This window comes from Pararge aegeria, chromosome 12 (genome assembly GCF_905163445.1).
Source record: "Pararge aegeria chromosome 12, ilParAegt1.1, whole genome shotgun sequence".
In the NCBI taxonomy this organism is placed as follows: Eukaryota; Metazoa; Arthropoda; class Insecta; order Lepidoptera; family Nymphalidae; genus Pararge; species Pararge aegeria.
This window is the reverse complement of record NC_053191.1, coordinates 4,444,607-4,457,556: the sequence shown is the minus strand read 5'-3', so window position 1 is coordinate 4,457,556 and position 12,950 is coordinate 4,444,607.

Below are 12,950 nucleotides of genomic sequence, written 5' to 3'. Positions count from 1 at the left end.
GGCCTGAACATAGTCTTAATTTAGGAAACTCTGAGACTTATTTGTGAAACCGAAACGCTAATAGTATTCGAGTAAACCACTGCCATAGTTTTTACTAAAAGAAATTATTATTTATATTATATTATATTTATTTATTTATTTACTTTATTAGGTAGGTAAGCGTCGCGTAGCGTAGGTACTATGCGCGTGTCGATCTTCTATCTTCAATAGGGTTGTCATCAGTGGCGTGCACCGAGGGTATGCACAGGGTATGCAGATGATATACATAGTCCTAATTTAGGAGACCATGAGACTTATCTGTGAAACCAAAACGCTAATAGTTTTCAAGTAAACCATTGCCACAGTTTTTACTGAAATAAATCAGACACAGCCCTAACATCACATGCAAAGTAAAATCAAGTGACACCTGTCACTTTATTAGGTAAGCGTCGCGTAGCGTAGGTACTATGCGCGTGTCGGTCTTCTATCTTCAATAGGGTTGTCATCAGTGGCGTGCATAGAGGGTATTCACAGGGTATGCAGATGATATATAATAAAGAAAAACGCCCGTACGAGTTATAAATACTCAAGGGTAGGCTTTCTATAACTCTTGCAATGCCTATCCTTAAGTTATTTACAACTCTTACTGGAGATTTTCTCTATTTTATATCATCTGCATACCCTGTGCATACCCTCTATACACGCCACTGGTTGCCATGAACACTAATACCTATATCACAGGTTGCTGGTCACAGGGCAGTACGTTGCGGGTAGTGCTCCTTGCATGCCCTGCAAATTTGCTCTGTTTAAAAGAAATAGTTTTCCACTTACCATTAGTTTTCATCATTCAGCCATCTGCTTCGTCCGTCCTATTCAAAAAAATAACAGATTTACAGGCACTTGAATCGGACGAGATAATTTATAGGCGCGGAACCCTAAAAACCACCCAAGTCTAGTCGACGTTATAAAAATACATCGGATAAATAAAAATATAAAATGAAATATGAAATGAAAGTGGCGCAGGACGCAAGAAACTCACGATCCTTTTGTGCGATTCGTGCTAGAACAAGGAAACCGAGGAGTGGACAACGTAATATTATATTTAAAAACTAAAGATATGCTATGGTATGCTCCAGCAAAATTATATGTGAAAACTAAAGATTTAAAACTAAGATTTTCATGAGTAGAAAGACTAAGGTACATACCACGATAATATTATGGGATTTGTCTATATTTCGACCCGGTTGTAGGGATCTCGGTCACGACGGGACTGCGGAGGTGCGAGTTGTCAAGTGGGTTGACGCGGGCAGAAATATTATTATTTATTTAATGCTAACCACCCAGAAAAACTTAAAAATTATATTCAAAAAAATCATCTCATCTCATCGAAGCTCATCAAGGGCAAAAAAGTCATGAAGAAACTGTCACATTTGCTTAGGTAACTTTAATGGAGTGCAGAGTGCTCTATGCTTACATTTCATTTCATTTGAGTTTACTTTGAAATTTATTACAGATATTGTATTGTTTTCCCACTACACTATCATTGATTGCATCATAACTCACCTGGTGGTAAGTGATGATGCAATCTAAGATAGGTAGCGGGCTAACCTGGCAGTTATAATAAATCATACAACTAATCGGTTTCTACGACGTAGGTATTTTCCTGGAACGCAACATCGCTTGGTAAGGTGGTAACTAGATACAACCAAACCCTTCCACCAGGGCAATGTACTGTAAATATACTGTATATTAAATGTATCTAAGAAATATAAAATAATTGTTTCTTATATTAGATGTTTTCGTATTAAATAATAGACACTTGCCTATTTATACAAAGCATCTTGTGTACAATTTACAAGGCTTATCACTTTCTGCCAACTGTTACGAATATACTATTACACTGAAATATCTGTCAGTGACGTTCGTTTTTACCATAAATCAACAAAAGTTTCTAGTTTAACATAAACCCACTCCATGGTTTTCCCAATGCGCATAATGTTTCTGCCTGTAACAATCCAAAGGCGCCGTGGGTCAGAAGAGCCCCAACACGTCCGTGAAGCAGAAAACTAGTTACATCACGTAATTTCTGCGCCACTATTCTCTGAACGTACAGCCTCGCTTTCTATTTTCAACGATGATCCAGCGACGAAAATAAACTTATATAATATTTATTCAGATACATTGTTCGCTCACACCCGACAAACTACAACCAACCATAGTATTATATACGTATGAAAATACGTAATATAAATAACTGTGCGTATGTTATATATATAAGTAGATAGACAAGAGAACAAATGTTCGCAGGTTGAGAAACAATAGGACTTCAGCCGAGTCCAGCTTATTACACCGCTGTTTCCTTTTCTTGCTACGTGTACAATAATAAATAAAATAAATAAATGTATAACTAAGACTAACCATGATGAATGTTGAGTCGGTGTTCCAAGTGTGAGATTTCCTACCTACGTCCACTTATTCGATCGCGTGAAAGTTAACTACGATTAGTATGGAATCGGAAGAGCGCCATCTAGTGACAATACACAATAGTGTTTACAATAGGCACACTCAATAGCCTATAATAGTCCACTGCTGGACTAAAAGGTATTTACCAGTGGGAAGGTTTGCCCATAATCACTGAGCTTTGATTGCAGAAGATGGTAGTACGTTCTGCCTGTTCTCCGATCTTGTACGAACCCCGCGGGAACAAGACGGCAGACCGTCCCTAATTACGTTTTGAGATACGACAAGTTGGCGACAGAAGAAAATCTAGCAATCTTTGCTGACAAACGTCATTTGGGTTGTGTATATTTTTTGTACTTATGCAATAATGTTTGCGGAGAATCACGTTGATGACTTCTACGCAATCATAAAAAAAAGATCAATGATGAGCAGGATGCGCGGAAGCTCCAACAATATATTGAAAATATTAAGCAATAAATGGGAAAACCCCTTTATGGAGCACTGGTTTGGTACTAACCTTAGTTAGGAGATTCCTAATTATTTATTTTATTATAGGTTTGGCCAATTTTAATTTATAATATAGTAAATAAGATAATTATTATTGTTATAGCTATGGATTTTTATCTGAATTAAACGTTATTAAAAGTGACGCCTGACACCTTTTGTGAGATACGTAATCACCTTGCGGGTGGTTACAACACCACACGGCACCCTGTAGGTACGTGCGCATTTTCTCATTTCCCACAAAACTTTATACTTACCAATATTCATAGCTCTAAACAGTATTAAAGCTCTAAATACCGGTTGGTACACAGGAGAGCTTTAATACTGTGTATTATTTTTTTTTATTATTATTTATGTACCATAAATTGTGATTGTGAACATAAGATACATGAAGTGTACAAAGGAAAGCTTATCTCTATAAGAAATCTCTTCCAGCTTCCACATCCTGGGGTCAGGATGTGTGTAAGATGATTTAATTGTGGTATAGGTCAAATAAAAGTACAATATACTTCATAATAACTACTTAGGATATTCAATATATCTAAATAATAACAATAATTATTTAGGTAGGTATAGTATTTATAATAGAAACAAACACAAAACTAAACCAAAAACAAAACATATTCATAAACTAAACTTTCTTGTTCAAATCCGCTTAAAGATACAGTCAACAATAGCCGCTGCAATTCGGCAATGGATATTATAAGGAGGGTAAAAATACCAACGAAATAGGAAAAATCCCGGCAGCCCGCAAACTCACTGACAAAACATTAACTCCTTAAGGAAGCGGGTAATTAAGAGGGCCCGCTAATAGCTTAACTGTTACAAATAAGCGTGATGGTTTGCTACACACTCGCTGTTTTTTTTATAACTTGTTTTTTTTTGTATATTTTACTCCCTCTGAGAAGGCGATTTTAGTGAAGACAACAAAAGCTTTGTGCGTGATCGGAAGCCGCTTTATATTAATCATTGACGGATCAAGTGGCTCTTGATGGCTTGTGGTAAACCGCTACCTGTAAGCAGATAAACCGTAGGTGTTAAGCCTACTAAGAATTACACCGGCAAGAACACCCTTAAGACTGGAATAGAGCAATGCTGGAAAAAAAAAATTGAGGGTTTTATTATAAAGAGTCACGTCAATCCATTACCTTTTTTTTTTTTTTTCGGATTGTGTGTAGCAGATTAACCCTTATGATTTTAACAGCGTAACGCGGGCTTGTTGGCGAGCCTCCAAATGGGGCTCTGCCAGGAAGAGTTTGAACCCTAGGGCTCGAAGAAGCGAAGGAATCGTCGGCCTGAGGTTGCCTCGTGTGAGGCCGAACCTCGGCTCAGGCGACGATTGTAGTGAAACGGTGAATAATCCGCACGCTTCCGAAAACGTGGTGCGAGCCCTCGTCCGGTTGACGTTAGAAGTCGGGGACCTCGTGTTCGCCGGCGAAGACGCTGTGCAGAGGTTGATTGTGTTTTCTGATAGGGAGCATTGTCAGTAGTAATCTGATCGTCAGGGTAATCCATTACCGGTCCACTACAGGACACGGGTCACAACCCAAAATGAGAAGGGTTTAGGCCGTAGTACCACGCTGGCTAAGTGCGGATTGGTAAACTTCACACGCCGCGTGCCGTTGAGAACATTATGAAAAACTCTCAGGAATGCAGGTTTCCTCACGATGTTTTCCTTCACAGTTAAAGCAAGTGATATTTAAATTGCTTAAATTAAAAACGCACGTAATCCCAAAAATCCAGTGGTTCCAAACTGATCATATATTTATCTAAAACCATTTAGGTCGAATGTGCAAAAACCTGGGGCACTTGAAAACTTTCTCGAGAACATTAAAGGAGGGAAAGAGTCGGGACTAGATGGTAATGACATTGAAAACGTAAAGTGATACCGCCGCTCTGGAAATGAAACGTTTGGCTTTTTAAATACAGAAACGTGCCGCTAAGCTATTTAGTGTCCCGGTACGATGTCGCATAGAAAGGATAGATAGATAGATAGATAGATAGATAAAGTCTTTATTGCACAAATTAAAAGTGAAAACAAGAAATAACAAAAACAAAAAATATATATATTAAATGCGCAAAGGCGGTCTGCTTTAAGCGATCTCCTTAAGACAACCCTTTATGGTAGAATTAAGTTAGGGGAAACGGGAATGATTAGGGGGTTTAAATGTAACTGGCATACACTCCAACAGATTAGCCCGCTACCATCTTAGACTGCATCATCACTTACAATTAGGTGAGATTGCAGTCAAGATGGATAAAAAAAGGATGGAAAGGAGGATATCCATATTACTGAAAAGTTGTACAAAGAGTTTTTTAATTAATCCCAGGACAGGAATTCACTGCTATGTTCGATTGCTTTAAAATATTATAAGCATCTATTGTGGCGCCTTTTAATTAAAATAGACCAGTGTGCCGTCACGGAAAACGGCATGACGCTCGCTTAAGCCGTCAGGCTCCTTCTACGCCACTGAATATTTATTTGCTTAGTAAATTTGTTCTGAATTTAAATTTGTTGTATATACAGGACGTCTGGGAAAGTATTTTTTTTAAGTTATACTTTTTTTGGCGCGTTAGGTAATAATGATGAGTGTAAATTTTTACCATGCGCAAACCGTCACCGTCACAAAAAAACCCACACCATGAAATTATCTATAGTCAACATTTAGTTATTCAATAAAAGCTTTGACAGTGTTCACTTTCAATTGTCAAAGTCTGCGTGGTCATTCCGGTGATTCAATTGATTCAACTGTACAAAAATCTCGAATTTTAATGTTGAGTAAGACTTGGTGGTCCGATAATAAGACAACTAGATAATGCGTAATAATAAAACTTTCAATGTATTAAATAAATACCTTTTTTTCTATTGGCGAAAGATGACATTTTTGAAAAGATTTTTATCTTGTAGTAGTTTTAAGTATAACTTCTAACGCGTGTGCATAAGTACACACAGGTCTTTTATTTTTTAATGCTTCATGTTGTGTTGTTAATCACTAAAGTGTCATGACAAAAAGCAAAATCGCACTCTGTCTTATTTATCTGTATTCCTTCCTTCATCCCTTACTACTATCAGTTAAAAGAATTACTTTATCTCTTCGCCTTACACATTCCCCTTATATCCTCTCATCCCATAGCTATGTGATAATAAATCTTTTTAATTCGGACTTACACTTTCGGTCCGGAGCTTTAGTAATCGAGGGAGGTAACTCTGTGACTAGTGAGTATTTTTCGCCCGCTAAAATGGTTTGCAGTACACAAACAAGATATTTTGGAAAACGAGGTAAAAAATAATAAATAAAACACTTTTATTTTCACTTCGTACTCATTTTATTACAACAACTGATAACAATGTATAATTTTCGTAAAATTTTCATTTACAATTTTTCTATATGTTTATGTGATGTACAATAAATGAGTATTCAGAAGGGAGGGCAAGTGTGATTTCTTTGGTCTGATCGTCCGCGGCTGTGTTGTGGATTTTTTTAAGAGGGCCAATTTCAATCGATACCAATGTTTGTCAATGTTTTTTTTTATTTTTGTCTGTCTTTCGCCGCCATACATTTTTTTAAGAGAGTTAATACATTTTCTGCGATATTTCTGGGCTCTGGGGGCGTGAAATCAACTTTATACATACATTAGATTTCGAGAGATTTGTTCAGTAGCCTTTTATTTAGTATTCTATCTCGGAGGATTATTTTTACACTAAACTGAAATTGGATCCCTTTTGGCACTCCAACAAAAAATCTTGACGTCGATATGGAGACATCATAGTCGACGACATGTATAAACTCAAAGTATATTGTAAAATTTATTATAAAAAAAAACATAGTAAAACTAAAACATAAAATAGGGATCTGATTGGGAGTTCCTTATCAAAATAATACACAATATACCGTGCGGTGACGTAGATCAGAATACAGCTTCATCTGTCCTATTTCTACCTCCTACTGTACACCAACATTTTTGCCCAGCCTCGTGATAGCGTTAGGAGATGCCTTTTTTTCCAGCTGTGGACTGTTTGTTAAAGGCAATCAAAAATGATTGATGAAAACAAAAGACAATAGCAGAACATAGCTAAATATATGGTGTAGAGGAAGCATGACGGCATGAAAGAGCGTTATGCCATTTGGGGTGATGGCATACGGGTCGATGTTACTGCTAAGGCGCGCCAATAGATGGTTATAATATTTTGAAGCAAACGTAAATTCCTGTAGGATTTAGTTAAAACAGTCTTTATACAACTTCGCACTGACATTAATTTTCGTGCATAAAAAAGCATTTCATTTGGGTAATTGTTCCAAAACCCAACGATATACGATTATTTCCAAACAATTGACGACCTGTGCTGATTGACCAATGCTGTTTTATTGCCAAATTTTGGTAGAAAATGATCTCGCAGTTTCGCTTAAATTCCATTGGTAATGGATATTACTGTACAATTTAACTACTTACTATTAAAAAAATTATAATAATAAATTTGTTAGTATTGTGGCATAATAGGCGTAAATACCAAATGCAAATATGCACTGAAAATTCAGAAAAAAATCCGACAACTTGAACGTAAGGAAGCTCTTTTTCCCCTTGGCTACAGCCTAAGTATGTAGCGACATCGCGCGGCTATTTTCCGAACCATTTCTCTCCTCACGGGTCAAGAGAGCGTGTTAAAGACGGAGTCTTAACGTATGTGCCTTTCTGACTTGTGACGTCATGACAAAGTTACAGAGTAATGTAGAGTAGAGCCTTCTTGCGCTTCAGGATTTCTACGGACGCATTCATGTCATGGCTGGGCGTCATGACAAATTCATAGTTAACCTATGAATACAATCCAGGAGCCAAATCTTGCAGCTTAAGGGCAAGGCCAAACAACCTTAGCGGCGTTCAAGTTTAAGCCAAACGTGCGATCAACCACAAGAAACACGTGTTCCAATAGTCTTCTACTACTAACTCGTAGGTCGGTTCGCATAAGGGCGCATTTTCTTGGTGACATAACAAGGACAATGCGCGGGGCGGTATAATGCCTAGTAAGATAAGCCGACTTTTACACATCATCTCATCCTATAAGCGGCCCACTGCTGGGCAAAGGCTTCCTCTCTCAGGAGCGAGCGAATTAGAGCATAGCAGCATACTCACCAAGCAGTACGGGGGCCTGACCAGAACGCGCGGGGATTCCCCCGTTGGTTCGGAATTTCATTCTCTTTATTTCGCCATTGGATAGCCGCAATGGGGTATTAACACACTCGGAGCCTTGTATAACAACCGAATTACTGCAAATTAACAGACTAAACTTCGTTGTTGGTAAGATAACAACATATAACTGATTAAGAAGAAGAAGCCGTAATCGTCCCAATGTTACCTGTATTTCTTTTTTTTTTTTGTTTAGATTAAAGAGCACTGCCCCGAATCCCGAAAATGGCGCAAACAACTCTTTAAACAGTTCTATGTCTTGTTTGTAAATAAACAAAAAAAAGGAAAGTTTAAAAAAAAATCAAAATTTCAGGCATTTCTAACAAGCAAAGGGCGGTTCCTCTGGTGCTGTTGATGTTCAGGGGGGTTCATCGGTGTTCACTTAACATCAGGTGACCCCACTTGCGCGTTTGCTTGTTATTTATTTATAAAAAAAACTTATGCCAATAATAATTTTAAATATCAACTGGTGTTCGATCCATGGCATGCTGTGAATCGATCGGCATGAAATGAAAGTAAGCGTCCAATGGAAATAGACCCTTAGGTAAACACACTTCTTAAAACTCTGACCAGCTTATTATTAACTTTTAATTATACCTGATATGTAGGTTTTAATACAAAAACTTTGTAAATACCTTTTATAGATGTAGAATAAGAAGTGATCTACTAATTATGTTCTCAATTAGTTGAGTAAAAATAGTAATTAACTTTTTAACTGTTTAGGTATAATGCGGGGTAAGATTTTAATAAGAGGTGTTATGTTTATTTCTATGGGAGCGAAAAACGACAAACAACAATTTGTCATCATTATCACTATCAACCCATTATTTTCCACTACGTAACTTACCACTAGGAAATAGGGGGTGACTTCAATCAAGGTGTAACTGGTAGTAGGAAAGAAAAAAAAACTCTGCACTTTGTTTGTGGTTTTCTCTTATTTGAAAAATTTAAACTTAGAGCACTTTTTACTTTTTTATTTTGATCAGATTTCTATCATTTACAAACCGATTTTTTAATTATTTTTTTTTGTAGTCCCATTTTCATCAGGTCAAGATTTGTTGAAGAAATTGAGGGAACTCTTTTAATATTATACTATAGAAATGGAAGTAGTTTTTGAAGTAACTTTTAGCATTTGCTATCATAAAAATATATCATAATATATAATGCATAAAAGCTGAAATGAAACATGTAACTGATCATGCAGACCAAAGATGACCAACGAAACTATACAATACAAAGTATTACACTCGTTGCGCTTCGATTATGGTATAATAGGTAAGCAATTTATGCTCATCACAATAAAGGAGCCGATGGTGAAGTCCGGCACTTCACCACCAGAGAACACCTTAAGCATTAACGCCCCAGCTTCGGGAAAACAATATTTTGTCAAAGATTGTCAGCAGTTGCCATTCGGCTACTAGGTACCCATAACTTAGATATGATAGCAAACCTACCTAACTACCGACTAAAAAGCGTGATTTTTTTTTACATAAGAGCACCAACTTTGATAGACAACAAACAGCAACAAATAAATATTTTCTACAATATTTTAAAGTCGCTGTCAAGTTTATCGTAGGAAATTACTGGTACGTGATAAAAAGGTAAAGGTACGATGTATATGATCTATACATAGTAACTTTCTACTACAAAATATTTATTTCTTGTTTTTTAGTTGTATAACAAAGTCGGTCCTTTTTTGTACATTATTTATTTTAATTTTTCGTGTAAGAGAACTAGTTCATCATCTTATATCTAGTTATAGTTAGTTTGGTTTGGATACTTTTTATCTAATTTTAATAGCCTTACCTTTCTCATCTTTATGGAAAGGATTGAAATTACTTTTTTTTTAAAACAAGGATATGAAAGAAAAAAAAAGTGAAGCTCTAATCATGCCAAATCTCACTTCTATAAAAGAAGGGAAACAATTTTTGAAGTTATACATCTTTCGGCGCGGTAGGGAAAATGATGAGAGTAAATTTTGACGATGCGCGCGCACACCGTCACAAAAAACCGACACCCCGAAGTTAGCTATAAGGTTTGACAGTGTACACTTTAAATTGTCAAAGTGTGCGGGCTCATTCAGTGATTTAATGGATTCAATTGTACAAAAAATCTATCTAGTAAAAATCTAGTACTCATACTTAGATTTTTGTAATATCTTTGTAGTACATATCTTGTTTGTATCTTTTAGTATTCCCAATTTAATTATGTTTATTATGTCTATTTCTTTAATCATGTTGAGTTTTTTTTTTTTGTAATATTTAAATTAACTTTATTTAGCTTGATAATGCGTTATAATAAGACTTTGAATGCTTAATACCTTTTTTCAATTGTTAGTTTAGTTTTTTCTACAAACGTAGAATAAGGCGAAAGATAAAATTTTTGGAAGGGGTATTTTCTTGTTACGCCAAAGAAGTATAACTTCTAACGCATGTGCACGCCAGTTTTTTTCCTCTTCACGTATAATTTTATGTAAAAGATAGATATCTCTGTTACCTCATTCGTCTGCGCTCAGAGGAAGGCTAGAGGCTGCTTCTATTCGCATCAGTTACCCCAAATAAGAAGGAACGTTCGTAGCGACACGTAGGCACTTTTCCGCAAAACAAAGGCGTCTTAACGCTTCCCTAAAGACTACCTACATTGATTATAATTATGCATACTATTATATATGCGACAATGTGTTTGTAAGTTTGTCCTTCCTTAACACTTTAACTAAGCAACCAATGAGCTTAATATTTGACATAGGAATAGTTTAAAAGATGGAGAGTAACATAGGTGCGAGCAAAACAACAAAACTATTAACTCCATGTTATAGTTTCTTATAACAAAGTTGTTAGAAGTGGCAGTAGGTACTACTAACAACTCTTTAAGTAAACTACTAGCTGTACTAAGTAGTATAAGCTACTAGCTGTTTTCCGCGTTCTTCGTCTTCGGTTATTACCAACTGAATTTTTTTATGAAAAAACTGACTTAAGAAAGTTGTAGAAAATATTTATTATTCGGCATGTGATGATGCACAGCATCTGTGAGAGTGCGTTCGTACTTCCCTTTTTGCTTTTACACCAATCAGAGCCAACTTTAACGTTTCAACCAATCAGGGCCTTGTTTGTCTTTGTTTATGTCACGTGATCACCGAGATGGTGGCGCTCGGCGCGCTTTCGTCATAGCGTCGTTACTTCTCGTACCATTAACACATTTATTTGAAGAAAAATTTGCAAAAGTGAAATTATTTTTGTGTTTTACCGAAAAATTGTGTTTACACATACATCTAAAGTGAAATATGGGGGATTCCGATGTGAACAACGGGGAATACTCCGATGGCACCGCCGCCGGTGCCGCCGTTGAAGCTGAGACGAACCGCAAGCGGCATCGTCAGGACGAGACGGATGACGAGTCAAACTCTGGATCGGGTGACGATGACAGCTCATCGAAATCAAGCGAGGTAAAAAAGAGGAAGATCGGTGAGTCATCCAAAGATTTGTATATACAGAGTTTAGTTAGTCAAGTCAGCACTTTGACCGACATTTTGAGAAGCAAGGCTTTTTCAGCCCCGCAGTCGTGTAGTGTTGACACGCACAATTTTGAATCGTTCGTTACGACTTTTGCGAGCACACTACCCACACGTTCGTTCGCCGCGGACGTAACCATACCTAACCCTAGTTATGTCGCGCGCCCTGTACCGCGTCATTTACTAGCTCATGGCATGCCCTCAACTCACGCTCTTTCGTCGCCTTCCGCGCCTTCCGCGCCAATAACTTCTGTGTCTGTTCCTATGTCAGCGCAGACGCAACCTACTACGGCTATGAGCCCTAATAACTTTTTGACGCGTCCAAGTAATATCGATCAACTAGATGAAATTCATCGTTTAGACTGAGGTCAGATTAACACTTTATTAAAAGATCCTAAAGTACCCCGCGCCGACTCTGAGCGCTTGAAACGGCTCGCAGATCTGCAGAAATTTTGTGATCCAGCATGGAAAGATATTCGTTACGTGGACGCCTTGAAACTTCACAACGCCTCGCCCGGTTTTGTTGAGCTTGAGGTCAACGATGAGCTTAGGCAGTTTATTAAGGGCAAGGACTACATCGCTGGGTCTGAACGGGCCATGGCAGCCGTTTGCAATGCTTTGTTGGCGCAACGGGAGCTATTAAAACAAAATCTGCAGCAATTTGTTGACTGGGCCGCTGCGCCCGATACGTCGCTAACCGCGGCAAATATTTTCGATTAAATATCTAATCTTTTTCAACCTTCTTCGAAATTCCATAAAAACAGTGAAGAAATTATGCAGATAGTGTGCGGCAAAAGGGCTGAATATGTTGAAACACGTCGTGACCGTATCTTGAACGAGTTGCCTAATAAAAACTTGCGAGAGGGTCTCCGTAAGATACCTCCGAGTTGCAAATGTCTTTTCGATGAAGATCAGTTGCGTTTGTATGTGCAACACACGGGGGGCATGGACAAATGGGTCCGACCTTGGTTTGCATTTGATAGGGACGGTAAGAAAAATCAAAAGCCAAACCCCAAGTCGAGCGGAGCGCGTGACGCTTTCACCCCTAGCCAGTCCTTTCGTGCTAAAGACCACAACACAAAAGGAAGAGGCGGCAAATTCAACGGTAATACAACCAGTGCCTCTAAACAAGACTCGTATAAGACAAAAAAGTCCTTTAAAAAGGACAACCAACCCAGCAAGAGAAGGTTTGACAAATGACTCGCGGCCATCTCAGCCCGAGTTTTACGGGGGCTGCCTCCGAGCGTATCGGAGGCAGTGGCAGTTGCTTCGGGCTCCGAAGGCTCTTCTCAATATGATTATGGGAATGCGGCTG